This window comes from Peromyscus eremicus, unplaced genomic scaffold, assembly GCF_949786415.1.
Source record: "Peromyscus eremicus unplaced genomic scaffold, PerEre_H2_v1 PerEre#2#unplaced_82, whole genome shotgun sequence".
Lineage (NCBI taxonomy): Eukaryota > Metazoa > Chordata > Mammalia > Rodentia > Cricetidae > Peromyscus > Peromyscus eremicus.
The window spans coordinates 452,130-475,356 of record NW_026734322.1 but is presented as its reverse complement, the minus strand read 5'-3'; the positions used below and the strand labels follow the sequence as shown (position 1 = coordinate 475,356).

The window sequence follows — 23,227 nt, the reverse complement described above, 5'->3', positions numbered from 1 at the left end:
TTCCAGAACTTAAAATCCTGAATCACGACATGACACTAGTGGAATTCAGGTGTTTCTGGTATATAGAGTGCTCTCACCCAATGTGATGTTGAACTGTTGACCTTGTGTACATCCTACTTCACAAATGATTCTGTCAGATATGCTAAGCCTATAGGCTGAAGATGATGCCCCAACACTGCGGGGAAACCTCAGGTGACTGTCAACTCACAATTTTTTGGAAGTTGCTTGCATGTACTTCCTGTTTTTATTTTTGTTAGCTAATATTATTTCCTTCTTGGGTCTCTGAGGGAGTTGAAGATTAGTTAGTTACAGTTGAAGGTTAATTAGGATAGAAAGTGAATTAGACACAATAGGATAGATAATGGAATTATTTTCTCTGAATTTGTCAAATACAAATGGACTAGACATTGTTTAGGTATTTATTACTTGTATGTATTGTATATAGTTATTGTACTTTTGTATATAGTTTTTCTTATGTTAGTTATAAGCTTTTTCCTTTTTTCTTTTTATTAAAATAGAAAAGAGGAAATATGGTGATATTTTATTTTGTACTAAAATATTATTTGTATGTTAATAAATAAAGTTGCTCAGTGGTCAGAGCTATTAGCAAGCCACAGGAAAGCCAGGTGGTGGTGGTGCACGCCTTTAATCCCAGCACTTGGTAGGCAGAACTAGGTAAGTCTCTGTGTGTTCAGGAATACAGCCAGCATTAGATACACATGCCTTTAATCTCAATACCAACCATAGAAGACCTGGAGGTCTATACAGACAGGCAGTGATGAGGCGGTCATGTGGTTGGGTCTACAACCAATGAGAAGGCAGAACAGAAAGTCTATATAAAGAGTTTAGCATAGTAAGTAGCTCTGTTTCAGAGAGGTAGGACCACCGCAGGAGGAAGGGTAAAGTTTTAGCTCTTAGCTCTGACCTCTTGGCTTTCTTTGCATTGGTTCTATGTTTCTTATTTAAAAAGACAGTTGGTTATATCTACACATATTGAACAAAATAAATAAAAGAAACATTTTCACCAAAAAAGGACTATATCCAAAATTTACATATTGAACCTAAGAAACCAAATAAATATAACAAAATCTCTCATCTGATAGAATTCGAATATCCAAAATATACATAATGAACCTAAGAAATAAAAAAAATAAATCAAAAATTTTATTCTGATAAAGGTCTAACATCCAAATATACATTTTATCCCAAGAAATCAGAAAAATAAAACAAAAAGTCTCATCAGATAAATGTCTAATATCTAAATATATATGATGAGCATAAGGTATCAGACTACTATAACAAAAATTATCACCTGATAAATTTCTAATATCAAAAATATACGTATTGAACATATTTCAATAAATAAAACAAAAATTCTCATCTGATTAAAATCTAATATCCAAAATATGCATACTGAACACAATAAATTAATTAGATAAAAATTCTCAACTGACAAAGAACTAAAATTCTCCCCTGATAAAGGTCTAATATTATATATATATATATATATATATATATATATTGACCATAAAATATTAAATGAATTAAACAAAATTTCTCCTCTAATAAAGGTCTAATATGCACAATATGCATATTGAACACAAGTAATTAGACAAATAAAAAATTCTCATTTGATAAATGTCTAATATTTAAAATATACATTTTAAACACAGGACACTAGATAAATAAAACAAAAATTCTCACCTGATTAGGGTCTAATATCAAAAATATTCACATTCAACAAAAGAAATTAAATAAAACAAAAATTCTCACTTAATAAATAACTAATATCCAAAATATGCAAAATGAATGTAAGAAATCAAATATACAAAACAAATAGTCTCATCTGATAAAGTTCTAATATCAAAAATAATACATAATGAACACAAGAAGTTAAATAAAACAAAAATTCTCACCTGATGATGTGGTGATTTCTAAAATATACATACTTAACACAAGAAATTAAATAAAACACAAAATCATATATTATTAAGCTCTAATATCAAAAATATACATATTGAACACAAGAAATCATAAAAGAAAACAAAAATTCTCATCTCATAAGGTCTAATATCCAAAATACACATATTGAAAATATTTAGAAAAATAAATTTTCTCACCTGTTAATGGTCTAATATTCCAAAATATACATACTGAACACAAGAAATTAAAACAAAAAAAATTCTCACATGACAAAAGTCTAATATCCAAAATATATATAAAAAATGTGAGAAATCACATAAATAAAACAAAAAATCTCACCTGATAAAGGGCTAATAAATAAAATACACATACTGTACACAAGAAAATAAATAAAAGAAAAATTCTCATCTGACAAAGGTCTAATATTAAAAAAATGCATGTGGAACATAATTAGATAAATAAAACAAAAATTCTGATCTGATAAAGGTCAAATATCACAAATATACCTATGGAATGCAAGAAATCATATAAACAAATAAAAATTCTCATCTGCTAAAGGTCTATTATGCAAATATACATATTGAAACAAGAAATCAGATCAGTAAAACAAAACTTTTCACCTCATAAAAGGTTTAACATACAAAATATACATATAGAACACAAGAAATCAGAAAAACAAAACAAAATTATTGAGTGATTAAGGTCTAATATGAAAAATATACTTATTGAACACAAGAAATAAAATAAAACAAAAATTCTGTTCTGATAAAGTTCTTATATAAAAAATACATCAATTGAAAATAAGAAATCAGGTAAATAAAGTGTCAATTCTCATCTGTTAAAGTTTTAATATCCAAAATATCGATGTTGAACAGACAAAATCAGATCAATAAAACAAAAGTTCTCACCTGATAAAGGTCTTATATCCAAAATATACATATTGATATTATTAGATATATAAAACAAATTCTCATCTGATAAAAGTCTAATATTGAAAATATACATAGTAAACACCGGAAAGTAAATAAAACAAAAATTCTCACCTAACAAATGTCTAATACCCAAAATATACATATTGAAAACACAAAAAATTATTAGATGATAATTTTTGTTTTAATTAATTTCTTGTGCTCAGAATGTATATTTTTGATATTAGAAATTATTCAGATGAGAATTTTCATTTTATTTGTCTGATTTTTTGTGTTAATTATGCATATTTTCAATATTTAACCCCTACAGGTGAGAATTTTTGCTATGTTTATATGATTTCTTGTGTTCAATATGTATATTTAAAACAAAATTTCTCATCTGATAAAAGTCTAATATCCAAAATATATATATTGAACATAAGAAATTAGATAAATAAAAATTCTCATCTAGTAAAGGTCTTTTATAAAAAAACATACTGAACACAGTAAATTAATTAAAACAAAAATTATTATCTCATGAAAGTCTAATATACAAAACATACATACTGAACACAAGAGTAAATAAAACAAAAATTCTCATCTCATAAAGGTGTAATATTCAAAATATATATATTGAATACAAGATATCAGATAAATAAAAGGAAAATTCTCATCCGATAAAAGTCTAGTATCCAAAATACACATATTGAGCAAAAGAAATCAGAAAAAGGAAATAAAATACTCATGAGATAAAGGTCTAATATGAAAAAATATACTTATTGAATATAAGAAATAAACTAAAACAAAAATTCTGTTCTGATAAAGGACTAATATAAAAATATACCAATTGAACACAAAAAAAACACATAACTAAAACAAAAATTCCTACATGATAAACGTCTCATATCCAAAATATTCATATTGAACACAAGAAATCATATAAACAAAACAAAAATTCTCACCTGATAGATAGAGGTTTAATACCAAAAATATGTATAATGAACACAAAAAAATCAGACAAATAAAATGAAAATTCTCACCTGATACCTGTCTAAAATTCAAAATATACATATTGAACACTAGAAATCAGTTAAATGATATAAAAATTCTCATCCAATAATTATTAACAACTCAAGGACATTGAAGGGTCTGCCGGGGGTCTTGGAGAAGGGAGGCCTTCCAAATGACTCTGAGATTCCACCTTACACCTGACAGGATGGCAAAGATCAAAAACAAGGAAGACACCTTATACAGGAGAGGATGTGGAGCTAGGGGAACTCTCCTCCACTGCTAGTGGGAATGCAAACTTGTACAACCACTTTGGAAATCAATATGGTGCTTTCTTAGAAAATTGGGAATCAATCTCCCCCAAGATCCAGCTATACCACTCTTGGACATATACCCAAGGAATGCCCAAAGAAGAGATCTACATGAACAATCTGGACATGAGTGGGGGGAATGAAGGGTGAGGGTTGAGGGAAAGAGAGCTTTGGGGAGCGGGAGATCCCAGCTGGATCAAGAACAGAGAGGGAGAACAAAGAATAAGAGACCATGGTAAATGAAGACCACATGAGAATAGGAAGAAGCAAAGTGCTAGAGAGGCCCACAGAAATCCACAAATATACCCCCACAACAGACTGCTGGCAATGGTCGAGAGACAGCCGGAACTGACCTACTCAGGTGATGGGATGGCCAAACACCCTAATTGTCGTGCTAGAAATCCCATCCAAAGACTGAGGGAACTGGATGCAGAGATCCATGGCTTGGCCCCGGGTGGAGCTCTGGGAATCCAATTAGCAAGAAAGCAGAGGGTTTATATGAGCAAGAATTGTTGAGATCAATGTTGGATAAAGCACAGGGACAAATAGCTAAACAAATGGAAACACATGAACTATGAACCAATGACTGAGGGGCCCCCAACTGGATGAGGCCCTCTGAATGGGTGAGATATTTGATTGGCTTGATCTGTTTGGGAGGCATCCAGGCAGTGGGACCGGGTCCTGTACTCATTGCATGAGTTGGCTGTTTGAAACCTGGGCCTTATACAGGGTCGCTTGGCTCGGCCTGGGAGGAGGGGACTTGTCCTGCCTGGACTGAGTCTACCAGGTTGATCTCAATCCTCGGGGGAGGCTTTGTCCTGGAGGAGGTGGAAATAGGAGGTAGGCTGGGGGGAAGGGGAGGAGGGTGAGAAGGAGGAGAACAAAGGAATCCGTGGCTGATATGTAGAACTGAATTGTATTGTAAAATAAAATTAAATTAAATTAAAAAAAATTAACAACTCATGAAAATCTAATATTGAAAATATACATATTGAACTCAAGAAATTAAATGATACAATAATTCTTACCTGATAAAGAACTTATATATAAAGTGTACATATTCAAATAAAGAAATCAAATAAATAAACAAAATTTCTCATCTGATAAATGTATAATATCCAAATATTATTTACTGAACACTAGAAATTAAATAAAAAATATTGTCATCTGATAAAAGTCCAATATCAAAAATACTATATTGAACACTAGAAATCAAATAATGAAACAAATATTCTCATCTGATGAAGGTCTAATATCTAAATTAAACCTGTTGAACAGAAGAAATCAGATAAATAACAATTTTCATCAAAGAAATGTCAAATATAAAAAATATACATATTGAACACAAGATATCATTAATCAATTAAAAATTCTCACCTGATAAAGGTGCAATATCCAAAATATACATATCGAACATAACTAGCTAAATAAAAAAATTCTCATCTGATAAATGTCTTATATTGAAAATATACATATTGAAGTTAATTAGATAAATAACACCAAAAAATCACCTCTGATAAAGGTCTACATCCAAAATATACATAATGAATGCAAGAAATAAAAAAAAATTGTCACTTGATAAAAGTCTAATATCCAAAACTTACATATTGAACTGAAGAAACCTGATCAACAAAACAAAAACTTTCATCAGATAAAGGTCTAATATCCAAAATATACATGTTGAATACAAGATATCAGACTAATATAACAAAAATTAGCATCTGACAAATGTCTAATATCCAATGTATACATTTAGAATGCAGTGTACCACAAAAATAAAAAAAATTTTCACCTGATAAAGTATTAATATCAAAAATATGCATGCTGAACACAAGAAATCAAATATATAAAACAAAAATTCTTATCTGATAAAGGTCTAATATCCAAAATATACATATTGAACTTAATAATATAAATAAAACAAAAAATTAGCATCTGTTAAACATTTAATGTCCAAAATATACATACTTTACACAAGAAATGAAATAAAACAAAATTCTGATCTGATAAAGGTCTAATATAAAAAATGTACATAGTGAACACAAGAAATCAGATGAATAAAACAAAATCCTCATCTGTTAAAGGTCTAATATCCAAAATATACATATTGAACACAAAAAAAATCCAACAAAACAATTGAAAATTCTAAATTTAAAAAGGTCTAATATCAAAAAATGCATATTGCACACAACAAATTAGATAAATAAAACAAAAATTCTCATCTGATAAATGTCTAATATCCAAAATATACATACTGAACACAAGAAATTAAATAAAACAAAAAATTCTTGTCTGAAAAATATCTAATAACCAAAATATACATATTGAACATAATAAGATAAATAAAATAAAAATTCTCATCTGTTAATGGTATAATGTCTAAAATATATATACTAAGCACAAGAAATTAAATAAAACAAAAATTCTCATCTGATAAAGGCCTAATATCCAAAATATACATATTGAATAAAAGAAATCATACACATAAAACAAAAATTCTCCTCTGAATTCGGTCTTATATCCAAAATATACATATTGAACATAATTAGATAAATAAAATAAAAATTCTCATCTGATAAAGGTCTAATATTAAAAATATACATAGTGAACACAAGAAATCAGATAAATAAAAGGAAAATTCTCATTTGATAGAGGTCTAACATCCAAAATACAAATGTTGAACACAAGAAATCAGATAAATAAAATGAAAATTATCCTCTGATAAAGGTCTAATATCAAAAATATACATACTGAACATAGAAATTAAATAAAACAAAAATTCTCATGAGAAAAAGGTCTAATATCCAAAATATGCATATTGAACATGATTAGAAAAATAAAACAAAAATTCTTTTCTGATGAAGTTCTAATATCCAAACTATAAATATTTTTTAAAAATTTTTTTTAATTGAACACAATTAAAAAAAACAAAAAACAAAAATTCTCATGTGTTAAAGGTCTAATATGTAAACTATACATATTGACCACAAGACATTAGCTATATAAAACAAAAATTCAGCCAGGCGGTGGTGGCACACGCCTTTAATCCCAGCACTTGGGAGGCAGAGCCAGGTGGATCTCTGTGAGTTTGAGGCCAGCCTGGGCTACCAAGTGAGTTCCAGGACAGGCACAAAGCTACACAGAGAAACCTTGTCTCGAAAAAACAACAACAACAGAAAAACAAAACAAAAACAAAAATTCTCATCTGATACAGATCTTGTATTCAAAATATACATGTTGAACACAAGAAATCAGATAAATAAAACAAAAATTCTCATCTGATAAAGGTGTAATATCCATAATATACATACTAAACTAGAAATCAGATAAATAAAACAAAAATTCTCATCTGATAAAGGTGTAATATCCATAATATACATACTAAACTAGAAATCAGATAAATAATACAAAAATTCTCAGCTGATAAAGGTCCAATTTCAAAAATATACATATTGAACATAATCAGATTAATAAAATGAAAATTAATATCTGATAAATGTCTAATATCAAAAGTATACTTATTGAACACAAGAAATCGTATAAGGAAAACAAAAATTCTCTTCTCATAAAGGTCTAATATCCAAAATATACATATTTAACATAATTATATGTATAAAACAAAAATTCTCATCTGATATATATCTAATATCCAAAATACTCATATTTAATAAAAATAGATAAATAAAACAAAAATTATCATCAGATAAATGTCTAGTATCAAAAATGGATCTATTGAACACAAGAAATTAAGAAAACAAAAATTCTCTTTTGATAAATGTCTAATATTCAAAATATACATATTGAAAACAAGAAATCAGATGAATAAAACAAATATTCTCTTCTGATAAAGGTCTAATATCCAAAATATACACATTGAACAAAAGAAATTAAACAAATAAACAAAAATTCTCAGCTGATAAAGGTCTAATATCCAAAATATACACATTGAACAAAAGAAATCTAACAAACAAAAATTCTCAGCTGATAAAGGTCTAATATCCAAAATATACATATTGGACACAGAAATCTGAAAAATAAAAAAAATTCTTATCTGATAAAAGTCTAACATCCAAAATACCCACACTGAACACAAAAATCAGATAAATAAAACAAAGTTCCTCATCTGATAAAGGTCTAATATCCCAAATATAAAAAGTGAGCATAAGAAATTAGAAAAAGAAAATAAAATTCTCATGTTATAAAGTTGAAATATCAAAAATGTACTTATTGAACACAAGAAATTAAATAAAACCAAATTCTCACCTGATGAAGGTCCAATATCCAAAATACACATATTGAACACAAGAAATAAGAAAAAAATTTCCCATGTAATAAAGTTCAAATATCAAAAATATACTTATTGCACACAAGAAATTACTACATAAATCAAAAATTATGTCATAAATATCAAATATCAAAAATATACATATTGAAATCAAGTAATCAGATAAATAAAACAAAAATTCTTATCTGATACAGGTCTAATATCCAAAATATACAAAAAGAACCCTAGAAATCAGATAAATAAATAAAAATACTTATCTGAAAAGTGCTAATATCTGAAAAATAATATTGGACACAAGAAATTAAATAAAACAAAACTTCTCACCAGATAAAGAACTTGTATCAAAATTATACATATTCAACACAAAAAAACAGATAAATAAAACAAAAATTCACATCAGATAAAGGTCTAAAATCAAAAATATACATATTGAACACAAGAAATCACATAAATGAAACAAAAAATTATCATCTAAAAAGGTCTAATATCCAAAATATATATTGAACATAATTAGATAAATTAAATAACCATTTGCATCTGATAAAGTTTTAATATCCTAAATAGACACATTGAATATATTGAGATAAATAAAACAAAAATTCTCTGTAGCATGAATCTTAAAAGTTTTTTTTAATAAAATCAAACCTGTACCAGGTATTGGGGTGAACACTGGAAGATCAGAGAGACAGAACAGGCCACAGGCACCTCACCTCGCCATTTCATCAGCTAATCCTGTTTCCTCAGACTGGAAGCCTCTGAGTCCTCATCTAGATTGAATCTCAGCTGAACTGCTGCTCCAAAGCCTGAAACCTTAACCAGCCAAAAGCTTCTAGTTCCTGGTCTTCATGCCTTATATACCTTTGTGCTATCTGCCATCACTCCCTGGGATTAAAGGCTCGCTTTCTGGGATTAATGGCATGAGTCACCATGCTTGGCTGTATCCTTGAACACATGGATTTCTGCCTCTGGAATGCTAGGATTAAAGGCGTGTGCTACCACTGCCTAACCATTAGGTTTAATATTGTGGCTGTTCTGTCTCTGACCCCAGATAAGTTTATTACGGTGCACAATATTTTGGGGAACACAATACCACCACAATTCTCATCTGATAAATGTCTATTATCCAAAATATAAATAGTTAAGGAAAGAAATCACATAAATAAAACAACAATTCTCATCTGATAAAGGTCTAATATCCAAAATACACATATTGAACACAAGAAATCAGAAAAAGAAAACAAAATTTCTCATGTGATAACGGTCCAATATCAAAAACATACTTAAAAACATAATAAATTAAAAAAACACAAATTCTCATTTGATAAAGATCTAATATCCAAAAAATACACATTGAACACAAGAAATCATATAAATAAAGCAAAACTTCAAATCTTATAAAGATCTAATACCAGAAATGTACATATTGAACATAATTAAATCAATAAAACAAAAATTTTCTCATGATAAAAGTCTAATATTCAAAATATACATATTTAATACAAAAAATTAAATTAACAAAACAAAAATTCTCATCTCATAAAGGTCGAATACCCTAAATATACATATGGAATACAAGAAATCAGAAAAGCAAAACATAATTTTCATGTGATAAAGGTAAAATATCAAAAATATTCTTATTGAACACAAGTAATTAAATAAAACAAAACTTCTCACCTAATAAAGGTCTAATATCAAAAATACACATATTGAACATAATTAGATAAATAAAACAAAAATTATCATCTCATAAATATCTAATATTCCAAAATATATGTTGAACACAAGACATCAGATAAATAAAACAAAAATTGTCATCTGATAAATGTCTTATATACATAATATACATATTTAACCCAAGAAATCAAATAAATAAAACAAAAGTTGTCATCTGATGTTCATCTAGCATCAAAAAAGTATTTATTGTACTCAAGAAATTAAATAAAAGCAAAATTCTCATCTGATAATGTCTAATATCCCAAACATACCTGTTGAATACAAAAATACACAATAATACACATATTGAACACAAGAAATTAGATAATTAAAACTGAAATTCTCATCTGAAAATGGTCTAATATCAAAAATATACATATTGAACACAAGAATTCAGATAAATAAAAAAAATTCTCATCTGATAAATGTATAATATCCAAAATATAAATTGAACACAATAAATAAGAAAAAACAAAAATTATCAGCGGTAAGTCTAATATTCAAAATATACACATTGAACACAAGAAAACAGATAAATAAAACAAAAATTCTGATCTGATAAAGGTCTAATATCCAAAACAGACATATTGAACATAATTGGATAAATAAAAGAAAAATTCTCATCTTATTAAGGTATAATATCAAAAATATACATATGGAACACAAGAAATCAGATAATTTAAATGAAAATTCTAGACTGATAAAGATGTAATATCCAAAATTATGCATACTGAACACAAGAATCAAATGTATAAAACAAAAAATCTCATTTGAGAGATGTCTCATATCCAATATATACATATTGAACATAATTAGATAAGTAAAACAAAAATTCTGATCTGATAAAAGTCTAATATCCACAATATATTTACTGAACACAATAAATTAAATAAAACAGTAGTTCTCACCTGAGAAAAAGACTAATATCCAAAATATGCATACTGAACACAAGAAATCAAATATATTAAAGAAAAATTCTCATTTGATAGAGGTCTAATATCCAAATATACAGTTTGAACAAAGGAAATCAGATAAATAAAAGAAAAATTTTCATGTGATAAAATTTTAATATCCAAAATACACATATTGAACAAAATAAATGAGAAAAACAACAATTATTAGAGGTAGGTCTCAAATTCAAATATACATATTGAACATATTTAGATAAATGAAAACAAAAATTCTCATTGGATAAAAGTCTAATATCAGGCTGGAGAGATGGCTCAGAGGTTAAGAGCATTGACTACTCTTCCAGAGGTCCTGAGTTCAATTCCCAGCAACCACATGGTGGCTCACAAGCATCTGTAATGAGATCTGGTGCCCTCTTCTGGCCTGCAGTCATACATGCTGTATACATAATAAATAAATAAATCTTTAAAAAAAAAAGTCTACTATCCAAACCATGCGGTGGTGGTGCACGCCTTTAATCCCAGCACTCGGGAGGCAGAGCCAGGCGGACCTCTGTGAGTTCGAGGCCAGCCTGGTTTACAAAGTGAGTTCCAGGAAAGGCACAAAGCTACACAGGGAAACCCTGTTTCCAAAAAAAAAAAGTCTAATATCCAAAACATAGATATTGAAAACAGGATACCAGATAAATAAAACAAAATTTCTCATCTGATCAAGATCTAATGACAAGTGTATATATTCAACACAAGAAATCAGATAAATAAAACAAAAGTTCTCATCTGATAAAGGTCTAATATCAAAAATATATGTATTAAACACAAGAGATTAAATAAAACAAAAATTCTCACCTGAGAAAGAACTAATATCCAAAATATACATACTGAACACATGGTATCAGATAAATAAATCAAGAATTCTAATCTGATAAAGGTCTAATATTCAAAATATACAAAAAACACAAGAAATCAGAAAAACAAAACAAAATTCTCATGTGATAAAGGTTTTACATGAAAAATGTATTTATTGAACACAAGAAATAAAACAAAACAAAACTTCAGTTCCGATAATGGTCTAATATAAAAATATACCTCTTGAACACAAGAAATCAAACAAAAGAAGAATTCTCATCTGATAAAGGTATCTTTATAGGCGTTTCCTTCTTTAGGTTGTGAAAATTTTCTTCTAAGATTTTGTTGAATATATTTTCTGTGCCTTTGAGTTGGTATTCTTTTCGTTCTTCTATCCCTATTATTCTTAGGTTTGGTATTTTTATGGTGTCCCAAATTTCTTGGACATTTTGGGTCATGACTTTGTTGGCTTTAGGGTTTTCTTTGACTGATCAATCTATTTCCTCTACCGTATCTTCAACACCAGAGATCCGCTCTTCCATCTCTTGCACTCTGTTGGTTATGCTTGCATCTGTAGTTCCTGTTCATTTATTCAGATTTACACTTCCAGCATTTCCTCAATTTGTGTCTTCTTTGTCTCCATTTCAGTCGGGCAGCAGACCTCCTGCAGGCAGATCAGACTACCACCATCCCCCATGAGACCCTGTAACCAAGCCCCACCTCCCCCCATCCCACCCATTCTTCGAGACTGCAACTGTTCCCTGAGACAGAGATGGCCAAGACCCGATTGGACTAAGAGGTGAGTCTTTATCCTCAATCCTGAACACCCCAGCCCCTAGGCTTTGGGCCCAGGGGCACAACCCTGCACCCCTACACCACTACCCATTGCAGTCCCAGTTTCGGGCCAGTCAGCAGGCAGACCTACTGCAGACAGTTCAGACTTCCACCATCCCCCACCAGACCTTGTAACTCACAAGGCCCACCCCTCCCAACCCACCTGTGTGCCAAGATTACAACTACTCCCTGAGACAGAGCCCACAAGGGCCAATTGGACTAAGAGCTTCTCCCTGAGACAAACAGTCCATCAGAACCCAATAGACCAAGAGCTCCCACTGGACCAAGATTATTGATCCGACTGAGAGAGCCTCCCTCAGACACAGACACCGCTTGCACCAAGTGGAGAAAGAGATGGATAGAGGCCAGTGCAAAAGTACAGTCAACAACAAAAAACACACCATGGTTCCATCAGAACCTACACCAGCAAGACCCGAACATCCCAACACAGAGGAAACAGAAGAAATCGACCTTAAAAATGATCTTAAGAAGATGTTAGAGATCTTTAAAGAGGAAATGAAAAGTTCCCTTAAAGAATTAGAGGAAAAGTCAAACAAAAATGGGAAGCAATCAGTAAATCCCTTGAAAGCCAAGAGAAAGCAATTAAATATTTGAGGGAAACAGCTCAAGATTTGAAATCTGATTTCTCATTTTCAATATGTATATTTTGCATATAGACATTTATTAGGTGAGAATTTTTGTTTTATTTAATTTCTTGCATTCAATATGTATATTTTGGTTATTAAACATTTATCAGATGAGAATTTTTGTGTTGTGTATATGATTTCTTGTGTTTAATATATATATAGGATACTAGATCTTTATCAGATTAAAATTTTTGTTTTATTTAATTTCTTGAGTTCAATATGTAATTTCCAACATTAGAAGTTTATCAGATTAGGATTTTTGTTTAATTTATCTAATTATGTTACATTTATCAGATGAAGATTTCTGTTTTATTTATCTGATTTCTAGTGTTCAGTATTTATATTTTGGCTTAGTCCTTTATCAGATGAGAAGTTTTGTTTTATTTATCTGATTTCTTGTGTTCATTATGTATATTTTGAATATTAGAACTTTATCAGATGCAAATTTTTGTTATATTTATCTGACGTCTTGTGTACAATATGTATATTTCTGATATTAGACCTTTATTAGGTGAGAATTTTTTTATTTATCTAATTATTTTTGATGTGTATGTTTGGGATAGTAGACCTTTATCATATGAGAATTTTTGTTTCATTTAATATCTGTGTTCAAAAAGTATATTAGGGATAGTAGACCTCTATCAGATGAGAATTTTCATTTTATTTATATTATTTATTGTGTTCAATATGTATATTTTGGATATTAGACCTTTATCAGATGAGAAATTTAGTTTTAATTAATTTCTTGTGTTCTGTATATATATTTTGGATACTAGAAATTTATCATGTGATAATTTTTTGTTTTATTTATGTTATCATGTTCAATGTGTATACTTTGGGTATTAGAACATTATCAAATGATTTTTTTTATTTATCTGACTTCTTAGGATCAATGTGTATATTTTTGATATTAGACTTTTATCAGATGAGAATTTTTGTTTTATTTAAGTGATTTCCAGTGTTCAATATGTATATTTTTGATATTAGACCTTTAAAAGATGAGAATTTTTGTTTTATTTAATTTATTGTGTTAAATGAAAATATTTTGGATATTAGACTTTTATCAGATGAGAATTTTTGATTTACTTGTCTGATTTCTTGTCTTCACTCTGTATATTATGGTATTAGACCTTTATCAGATGAGATTTTTTTGTTTTATTTATTTGATTTCTTGAGTTCCATATGTATATTTTGGATATTAGACCTTTATCTGATGACAATATTTGTTCTATTTACCTGATTTCTTGTGTTCAATATGTATATTTTAGATATTAGACCTTTATCTAATGATAATTTTTGTTTTATTTTTCTGATTTCTGGTGTTCAATATGTATTTTGGATATTAGACCTTTATGAGATGAGAATTTTTCTTTTATTTAATATCTTGTGTTCAATATGTATATTTTGGATACTAAAGTTTTATAAGATGAAAATTTTTGTTTTATTTACCTGATTTCTTGGATTCAACATGTATATTTTGGATATTAGTCTTTTTCAGATGAGAATTTTTGTTTATCTGACTTCTTGTGTTCAATATGTGTAATTTGGATATTAGACCTTTACCCTGTGACAATTTTTGCTTTATTTATTTGATTTCTTGTGTTCAATATGTAATTTTGGATATTAGACCTTGATCAGATGAGAATTTTTGTTTTATTTAATTTCTTGTGTTCAATAAGTATATTTGTGATATTAGGCTTTTATCCAATGAGGATTTTTTGCTTTATTTATCCAAGTATGTTCAATATGTATATTTTGGGTACTCGACCTTTATCCGATGATAATTATTGCTTTGTTTTTCTGTTTTCTTTTTTTCAATATGTATATTTTGTATATTAGACCTTTATCAGGTGACAATTTTATTTTATTTATCTAATTTCTTGTGTTCAATATGTATAATTTGGATATTAAAACTCTACTGGTGAGAATTTTTGTTTTATCTAATTTCTTGTTTTCAATAAGTATATTTTATATATTAGACCTACCGGTGACAATTTTGTTGTTTCTAATTTCTTGATTTCAACATATATATTTTGGATATTAGAACTTTAGCAGATGAATTTTTGTTTTATTTAGTTTCTTGTGTTCAATATGTATATTTTTGTTTTTAGACCTTCATCAGATGAGAATTTTTGTATTTTTATGTGATTTCTTGTGTTGAGTATGTATATTTTTGATATTAGATCTTTATCAGATGAGAATTTTTGCTTTACTTCCTTGGTTTCTTGCATTTGATTATGAATATTTTGGAAATTAGTACTTTATCAGATGAGAGTTTTTGTTTTCTTTACCTGATTTCTTGTGTTCTGTATGTATATTTTGGATATGAGACCTTTATCAGAAGAGAATTTTTGTTTTATTTTATTTCTTGTATTCTTTAATTATATTTTTGATATTTGAGCTTTATCACATGAAAATTTTGTTTTCTTTTTCTGTTCTATATGTATATTTTGGATATTAGAAAATTATCAGATGATAATTTTTGTTTTATTTATCTAATTATATTTGGTATGTATATTTTGGAAATTAGACCCTAATCAGGTGAGAATTTTTGATTTATTTATCTGATTTCTTTGGTTCAATGTGTGTATTTAGGATTTTAGACCTTTATCAGATATGAATTTTTGTTTGATTTATCTGATTTCTTGTGTTCAACATGTATATTTTGGATATAAGACTTATGTCAGATGAGAATTTTTAATATATAGATGATGTCTTGTGTTCAATATTTATAGTTTAGGTATTAGACCTTTATCACATGAGAATTTTTGTTTTATTTAACTAATTATGTTCAATATGTATATTTTGGATATTAGACTATTGTCAGATGAGAGATTTTGTTTTATTTTTCTGATTTCTTGTGTTCTATAAGTATATTTTTGATAGTAGAACTTTACCGGTGAGAATGTTTGTTTTATCTAATTTCTTGTGTTCCATATGTATATTTCTTTTCTTTATTAAGAAATTTTCGCCGGGCGGTGGTGGCGCACGCCTTTAATCCCAGCACTCGGGAGGCAGAGCCAGGTGGATCTCTGTGAGTTCGAGGCCAGCCTGGACTACCAAGTGAGTTCCAGGAAAGGCGCAAAACTACACAGAGAAACCCTGTCTCGAAAAACCAAAAAAAAAAAATTTTTTTTACTCACTCTATATACCACCCACAGTCCCATCACCTCCCTCCTCCCGTCTCCCAAACCTCCAGCCTAAGCCACTCCATATCTGCACTTCCCTCAAATCAAGGTCTCCCATGGGGAGTCAGCAAAGCCCTGCACACTGAGCCTAGACAGGTCCAAGCCCTTTCCCACTGTACCAAGGCTGCGCAGGGAACCACACTACAGGCACCGGATACCTAAAGCCCTGCCCATGCAGCAGGAATGGATTCTGATCCCCCTGCCTGGGTATTCCCCAAACAGTTTGAGCCAAACAACCGTCTTCCATATCCAGAGGGCCTAGTCTAGTCCCATTGGGGCTCCACAGCCACCAGTCCACACAGTCCACAGTTCATGGGCTTCCACTAGTGTGGCCGGTCATCTCTGCACGTCCTCCCATCATGATCTCGACGTCCCTTGTCTGCAGTATCTCTCCTCTCTCTCATCAATTGGATTCCCAGAGCTCAGCCTGGTGCCTGGCCGTGAATCTGTGTATCTGTCTCTATCAGTCACTGGACAAAGGCTCTATGATGACAGCTAGGTTATTCACTAGACTGGTCACCAGAGTAGACTGGTCCAGGCACCCTCTGGACCACTGCCAGCAGACCAAGGTGGGATCAACCTTGTGGATTCCTGAAAGCCTCCCCAGCACCCTTCCTTTTCCTATTCCCATGATGTCCTCATCTATCATGGTATCTTCCTCCTTGCCCTCCCACTCTGTCCCTGTTCCAGCTTGACCCTCCCATTTCCCTATGTTCTCATCCCCCACTCCTCACCCTCTGCCACCCCCCCACACCCAGTCCACTCATGTAGATCTCATCCACTTCTCCTTCACAAGATCATCCATGTGTCCCTCCTAGGGTCTTTTCCTGTTAGCTACCTCTCTGGAGTTGTGGGTTGCAGTCTGGCCATCCTTTCCCTCACATCTGGTATCTACTTATGAGTGAGTACATACTATGTTTGTCCTTCTGAGTCTGGGTTACTTCACTCAAGATGATATTTTCTAGTTCTATCCATTTGCCTGCAAATTTCATGATGTCATTGTTTTTTACTGCTGTATATATTATTTACTATTTATATTTACCATTGTATATATGTGCCACATTTTCTTTATCCATTCTTCAGTTGAGGGGCCTACCTCTGATAATTTTTCTTATTTTCTAAAAATAGTATTCAATATGTATATTTTAGATATTAGAATTTTATCAGATAGGAATTTATTTATTTGATTTCATGTGTTTAATATGTATATTTTTGATATTAGACATTTATCAGGTGAGAATTTTTGCTTATTTATCTAGTATCTTGTACTCAAAATGCAGATTTTTGATATGAGACCTTTATCAGATGAGAATTTTCATTTTATTTATCTAATTTCCAGTGTACAATATGTATATTTTGGATATTAGATCTTTAACACATGAAAGTATTTGCTTTATTTATCAGATATCTTGTGTTCAATATGAATGTTTTGGATATTAGACCTTGATCAGATGAGAATTTTTGTTTTATGTATTTGATTTCTTGTATTCAGCATGCATATTTTCAATATTAGTTTTTTATCATGTGAGAATTTTTGTTTTATTTATTTCTTGTGTTCAATATGTATATATTTGATATTGGACCTCTATCAGATGACAATTTTTATTTATCTAATTTCTTGTGTTGGATACACATATTTTTGATATTAGACCTTTATCATGTGAGAATTTTTGTTTTTTTTTTTAATCTGGTATGCTGTGTTTACTATGTATGTTTTGGATGTTAGACCTTTGTCAGGTGAGAATTTTTGTTTTATTTATCTAATTATGTTCAATATGTATATTTTGGATATTAGACATTTATCAGGTGAGAATTTTTGTTTTATATATATATTGATTTCTTGTGTTCAGTATGCATATTTTTTATATTAGTTCATTATGAGATCAAAATTTTTATTTTTTAATTTCTTGTGTTCAGTAAGTATATTTTGAATATTAGACTTTTATCAGATGAGAATTTTTGTTTTATAAATTTGATTTCTTGTGTTCATATGTATATTTTCAATATTACTTCTTTATCAGGTGAGAATTTTTTTAATTTCTTGTGTTCAATATGTATATTTTTGATATTAGACCTTTATGAGATGAGAATTTTCTTATTATTTATCAGATTTCCTATGTTCTGTATGTATATTTTGGTAATGGGACCTTTAAAAGATGAGAATTTTTCTTTTATTGAGTTATGTTCAATATGTTTTTTTTGATATTAGACTTGTATCAGAAGAGAATTTTGGTTTTATTTATCTGATTTCTTCTGTTCAATGTTCATATTTTGGATATTAGACCTACCGCTGATAATTTTTTAATTTCATTCAATATGTATATTTTGAATATTATACTTTTATCAGAGGAGATTTTTTTTGTTTATCTGATTTCTTGTGTTCAATATGTATATTTTGATTATTAAATCTTTATCAGATGTGAATTTTTTTTTTGTTTATGTGATTTCTAATGTTCAATATGTATATTGTTGATATTAGACCTACTACCAATATATTTTTTCTTATTTATTGTGTTCAATATGTATATTGTGGATATTATACTTTTTTTTTTCAGTTTTTCGAGACAGGGTTTCTCTGTGTAGCTTTGCGCCTTTCCTGGAACTCACTTGGTAGCCCAGGCTGGCCTCGAACTCATAGAGATCCTCCTGGCTCTGCCTCCTGAGGGATATTATACTTTTATCATATGACAAGTTTTTTTTATTTATTTGATTTCTTGTGTTCAACATGTATATTTTTGATATTAGATCTTTATCAGATGAGAAATTTTGTTTTATTTATCTAATTTCTTTTGTTTAATGTGCATATTTTTGATATTAGTCCTTTATCAGATGTGAATTATTTCATTTATCTGGTATCCTGTGTTTTATATATATATATATATATATATATATATATATATATATATATATATATATATATATATTTGATATTTGAATTTTTTATCAGATTGGAATTTTAGTTTTATTTATCTGATTTCTTGTGTTCAGTATGTATATTTTGTTATTGGACATTTATCAGATGGAATTTCCTCCTTCTATATCTGGTATCTTGAGTTGAATATCTATATTTTGGACATTAGACCTCTATTAAATATGAATTTTTGTTTTTTTAAAGCTATTATCTTGTGTTCTTTATGTCCATTTTGGATATTAGACCTTTATCAGATCAGAAATTTTGTTTTCTTTATCTGATTTCTGGTGTACAATATGTATATTTTTGATATTAGATCTTTAGCCGATGACATTTTTTATTATTTGTCTGATTTCTTGTGTTCAGTATGTATACTTTGGATATTTAACTTTTATCAGATGAGAATTTTTGTTTTATTAATCTAATTATGTGCAATATGTATATTTTGGATTTTAGACCTTCATCAGATGAGAATTTTTGTTTCATTTATCCAGTTACATTCAATATGTATATACTTGATATTAGACATTTATCAGATCAGAATTTTTGTATTATTTCTCTGTTTCTAGTTTTCAATATGTATATTTTGGATAATGACTTTAATCAGTTGATAATTTTGTTTTATTTAATTTCTAGTGTTCAATATGAATATGTTTGATGTTAGACTTTTATCAGATGAGAATTTTTGTTGTATTTATCTGTTATCCTGTGTTCAATATTTATATTTTGAATATTAGATCTTTATCAGATGAAAATTTTTGTTTTATTTATTTAAATCTTGTGTTTGATATGCATATTTTTTATATTAGACCTTTATCAGATGAGAATTTTCATTTTATTTATCTGATTTCTTGTGTTCAATATGTATAATTTGGATATTACACCTTTAACCAGTGAGAACTTTTCTATTCTATTATTTATCTGATTTCTAGTTTTCAATACGTATATTTTGGATAATGACTTTATGAGATGAGAATTTTTGTTTTATTTAATTTCTTGTGTTCGATATGTATATATTGGATATTAGACCTTCATCATATGAGAATTTTTGTTTTATTTAATTTCATTTATCTGATTTTTAGTCTTCAATATGTTTATTTTGGATAATGACATTTATCAGGTTAGAATTTTTGATTTATTTAATTTCTTGTGTTCAATATATACGTTTTGGTATTGGACCTATATGGTGAGAATTTATGTTTCAATTATCTGATTTCTTGTGTTCAATTTGTATGTTGTGGATATTAGATATACTGCTGACAAATTCTGTTTTTTTCTATATAATGGTGTTCAATATGTATATTTTGGATCTTAGAGGTTTATCAGATGAGAATTTTATACACCTGATTTCTTGTGTTCAAAATTTATATTTAGGAAAATAGATATTTATTTCAAATCAGAATTTTTGTTTATTTAATTTCTTGTTTTCAATATGTATATTTTTATATTAGTCCTTTATCACATGAAAGTTTTATTTTGTTTTTCTGAATTCTTGTGTTCTATATGTATATTTTGAATAGTAGACCTTTATCAGATGAGAGTCTTTGTTTATATATCTTATTTCTTGTGTTCAGTATGTATATTTTGGATATTAGAACTTTATCAGATGAGAATTTTTGTTTTATTTATCGAATTATGTTCAATATGTCTGTTTTAGATATTAGACCTTTATCAGATCACAATTTTGTTGTATTTATCTGATTTCTTGTGTTTAATATGTATATTGTGGATGTTAGACCAATAGGTGAGAATTTTTGTTTTTTTCTTATTTATTGGGTTCAGTATGTATATTTTGGATATTATACTTTTATCAAATGACAGTTTTTTATCTGATTTCTCATTTTTAATATGTATACTTTTGATATTAGGTTTGTATCAGATAAGAATTTTTATTTTATTTTCTAATTTCTTGTGTTCTACATGCATATTTTGGGTATTAGACCTGCATCAGATGAGATTTTTCATTTTATTTCTCTGGTATCCTGTTTTTAATATGTATATTTTGGATATTAGACATTTATGAGATGAGAATTTTTGTTTTACTTATCTAATTTTTTGTGTTGATATGTATATTTTGTATATTATATCTTTATCTGGAGTGAATTTTTGTTTTATGTATTTAATTATGTTTAATGTGTATATTTTGGGTATTAGACATTTATCAGAGAAGAATTTTTCTTTTATTTAAATAATGTTCAATATGTCTGTTTTGAATATTAGACCTTTATCAGATCAGAATTTTTATTTTATTTATCTGATTTCATGTGTTCAATATGTATATTTTGGATATTAGACCTACTGCTGATAGTTTTTGGGTTTTTTTTATACATTGTGTTCAACATGTATATTTTGGATATTATACATTTACCGGATGAGAATTTATTTTATTTATCTGATTTCTTGTGTTCAATATTTATATTTTGGATATTAGATCTTTATTAGATGAGAATTTTTTTTTATTTTTCTGATTTCTTGTGTTTAATATGTATATTTTGGACATTTGATTTTTATCAGCAGATAATTTCTGTTTTATTTATCTAATTACAATCAATATGAATATTTTTCTTATTAGTCCTTCAACGCATTAGAATTTTGTTTTGCTTTTTTTGATTTCTTGTGTTCTATCTGTATATTTTGAATGTTAGACCTTTCTCAGGTGAGAATTTTTGTTTGATTTAATTTCTTGTGTTCAATATGTACATATTTGATATTAGACCTTCATCAGATGACAATTTTTGTTTTATTTATCTCATATCCTGTCTTTAATATGTATATTTTGGATATTAGACCTTTATCAGATGAGAATTTTCATTTTATTTATCTAATCATGTTCAATATGTCCTTTTGCAATATTAGAGCATTATCAGATCAGAATGTTTTCATATTTATCTGATTTCTAGTGGTCAATATGCATATTTTGGGTATTAGAACTACAGCTAATAATTTTTGATTTTTTCTAATTTATTGTGTTCAATATGTATATTTTGGATATTAGACCTTACTCAGTGAGAATTTTGTTTTGTTTATCTGATTTCTTGTGTTTTATATATACATTTTGAATATTAGACCTTTATAAGGTAAGAAATTTAGTTATATTTATCCGATTTCTTGTGTTCAACATGTATAGCTTTGATATTAGATCTTTATCAGATAAGAATATTTGTTTTATTTGTCTTAATTCTTGTGTTCAATATGTATATTTTGGATATGATATATTTATCAGGTGAGAATTTTTGTTTTATTCGTATAATTATGTTTATTATGTCTGTTTTGCATATTAGATCTTTATTAGGTGAGAATTTTTCTTTTATTTGATTTCTTGTGTTCAATATGTATATTCTGGATATTAGACCTACCGCTGACAATTATTTTTTCTTGTTTGTTGTTTTCAATATGTATATTTTGTATATTAGGCATTTATCAGATAAAAATTTTTTATTTATCTAATTTCTTGTGTTCAACATATATTCTTTGGATATTATATCTTTATCAGATGAGAATTTTTGTTTCATTTCTATGATTTTGTGTATTCAATATGTATATTTTGGATATCAGATCTTTATTAGAGAATTTTCATTTTATTTATCTGATTTCCTGTGTTCAATATGTATATTTTTGATATTAGACCTTTATCAGATGAGAATTTTTGTTTTATTTATCTGATTTCTTTTGTTATATATGTATATTTTAAATATTAAACATTTATCAGGTGAGAATTTTTGTTTTATTTATTTAATTATATTGA

At 28.4% G+C, this 23,227-nt stretch overlaps 1 protein-coding gene across 5 annotated transcripts in view; it reads left to right on the top strand.

The window, feature by feature from the left end:
* The window catches only part of LOC131901433 (periphilin-1-like), a 333,338-nt gene extending 319,855 nt beyond the window's left edge, over nucleotides 1-13,483 (top strand). The window contains exons 2-3 of one of the 5 annotated variants that reach the window (XR_009376548.1): nucleotides 12,551-12,701; nucleotides 13,057-13,483. The gene's annotated coding sequence lies outside the window, so the exon portion shown is untranslated. The other 4 variants (XR_009376546.1, XR_009376543.1, XR_009376547.1 and 1 more) reach the window with 4 other exon arrangements.
* The last annotated feature ends 9,744 nt before the right edge of the window (nucleotides 13,484-23,227 follow it).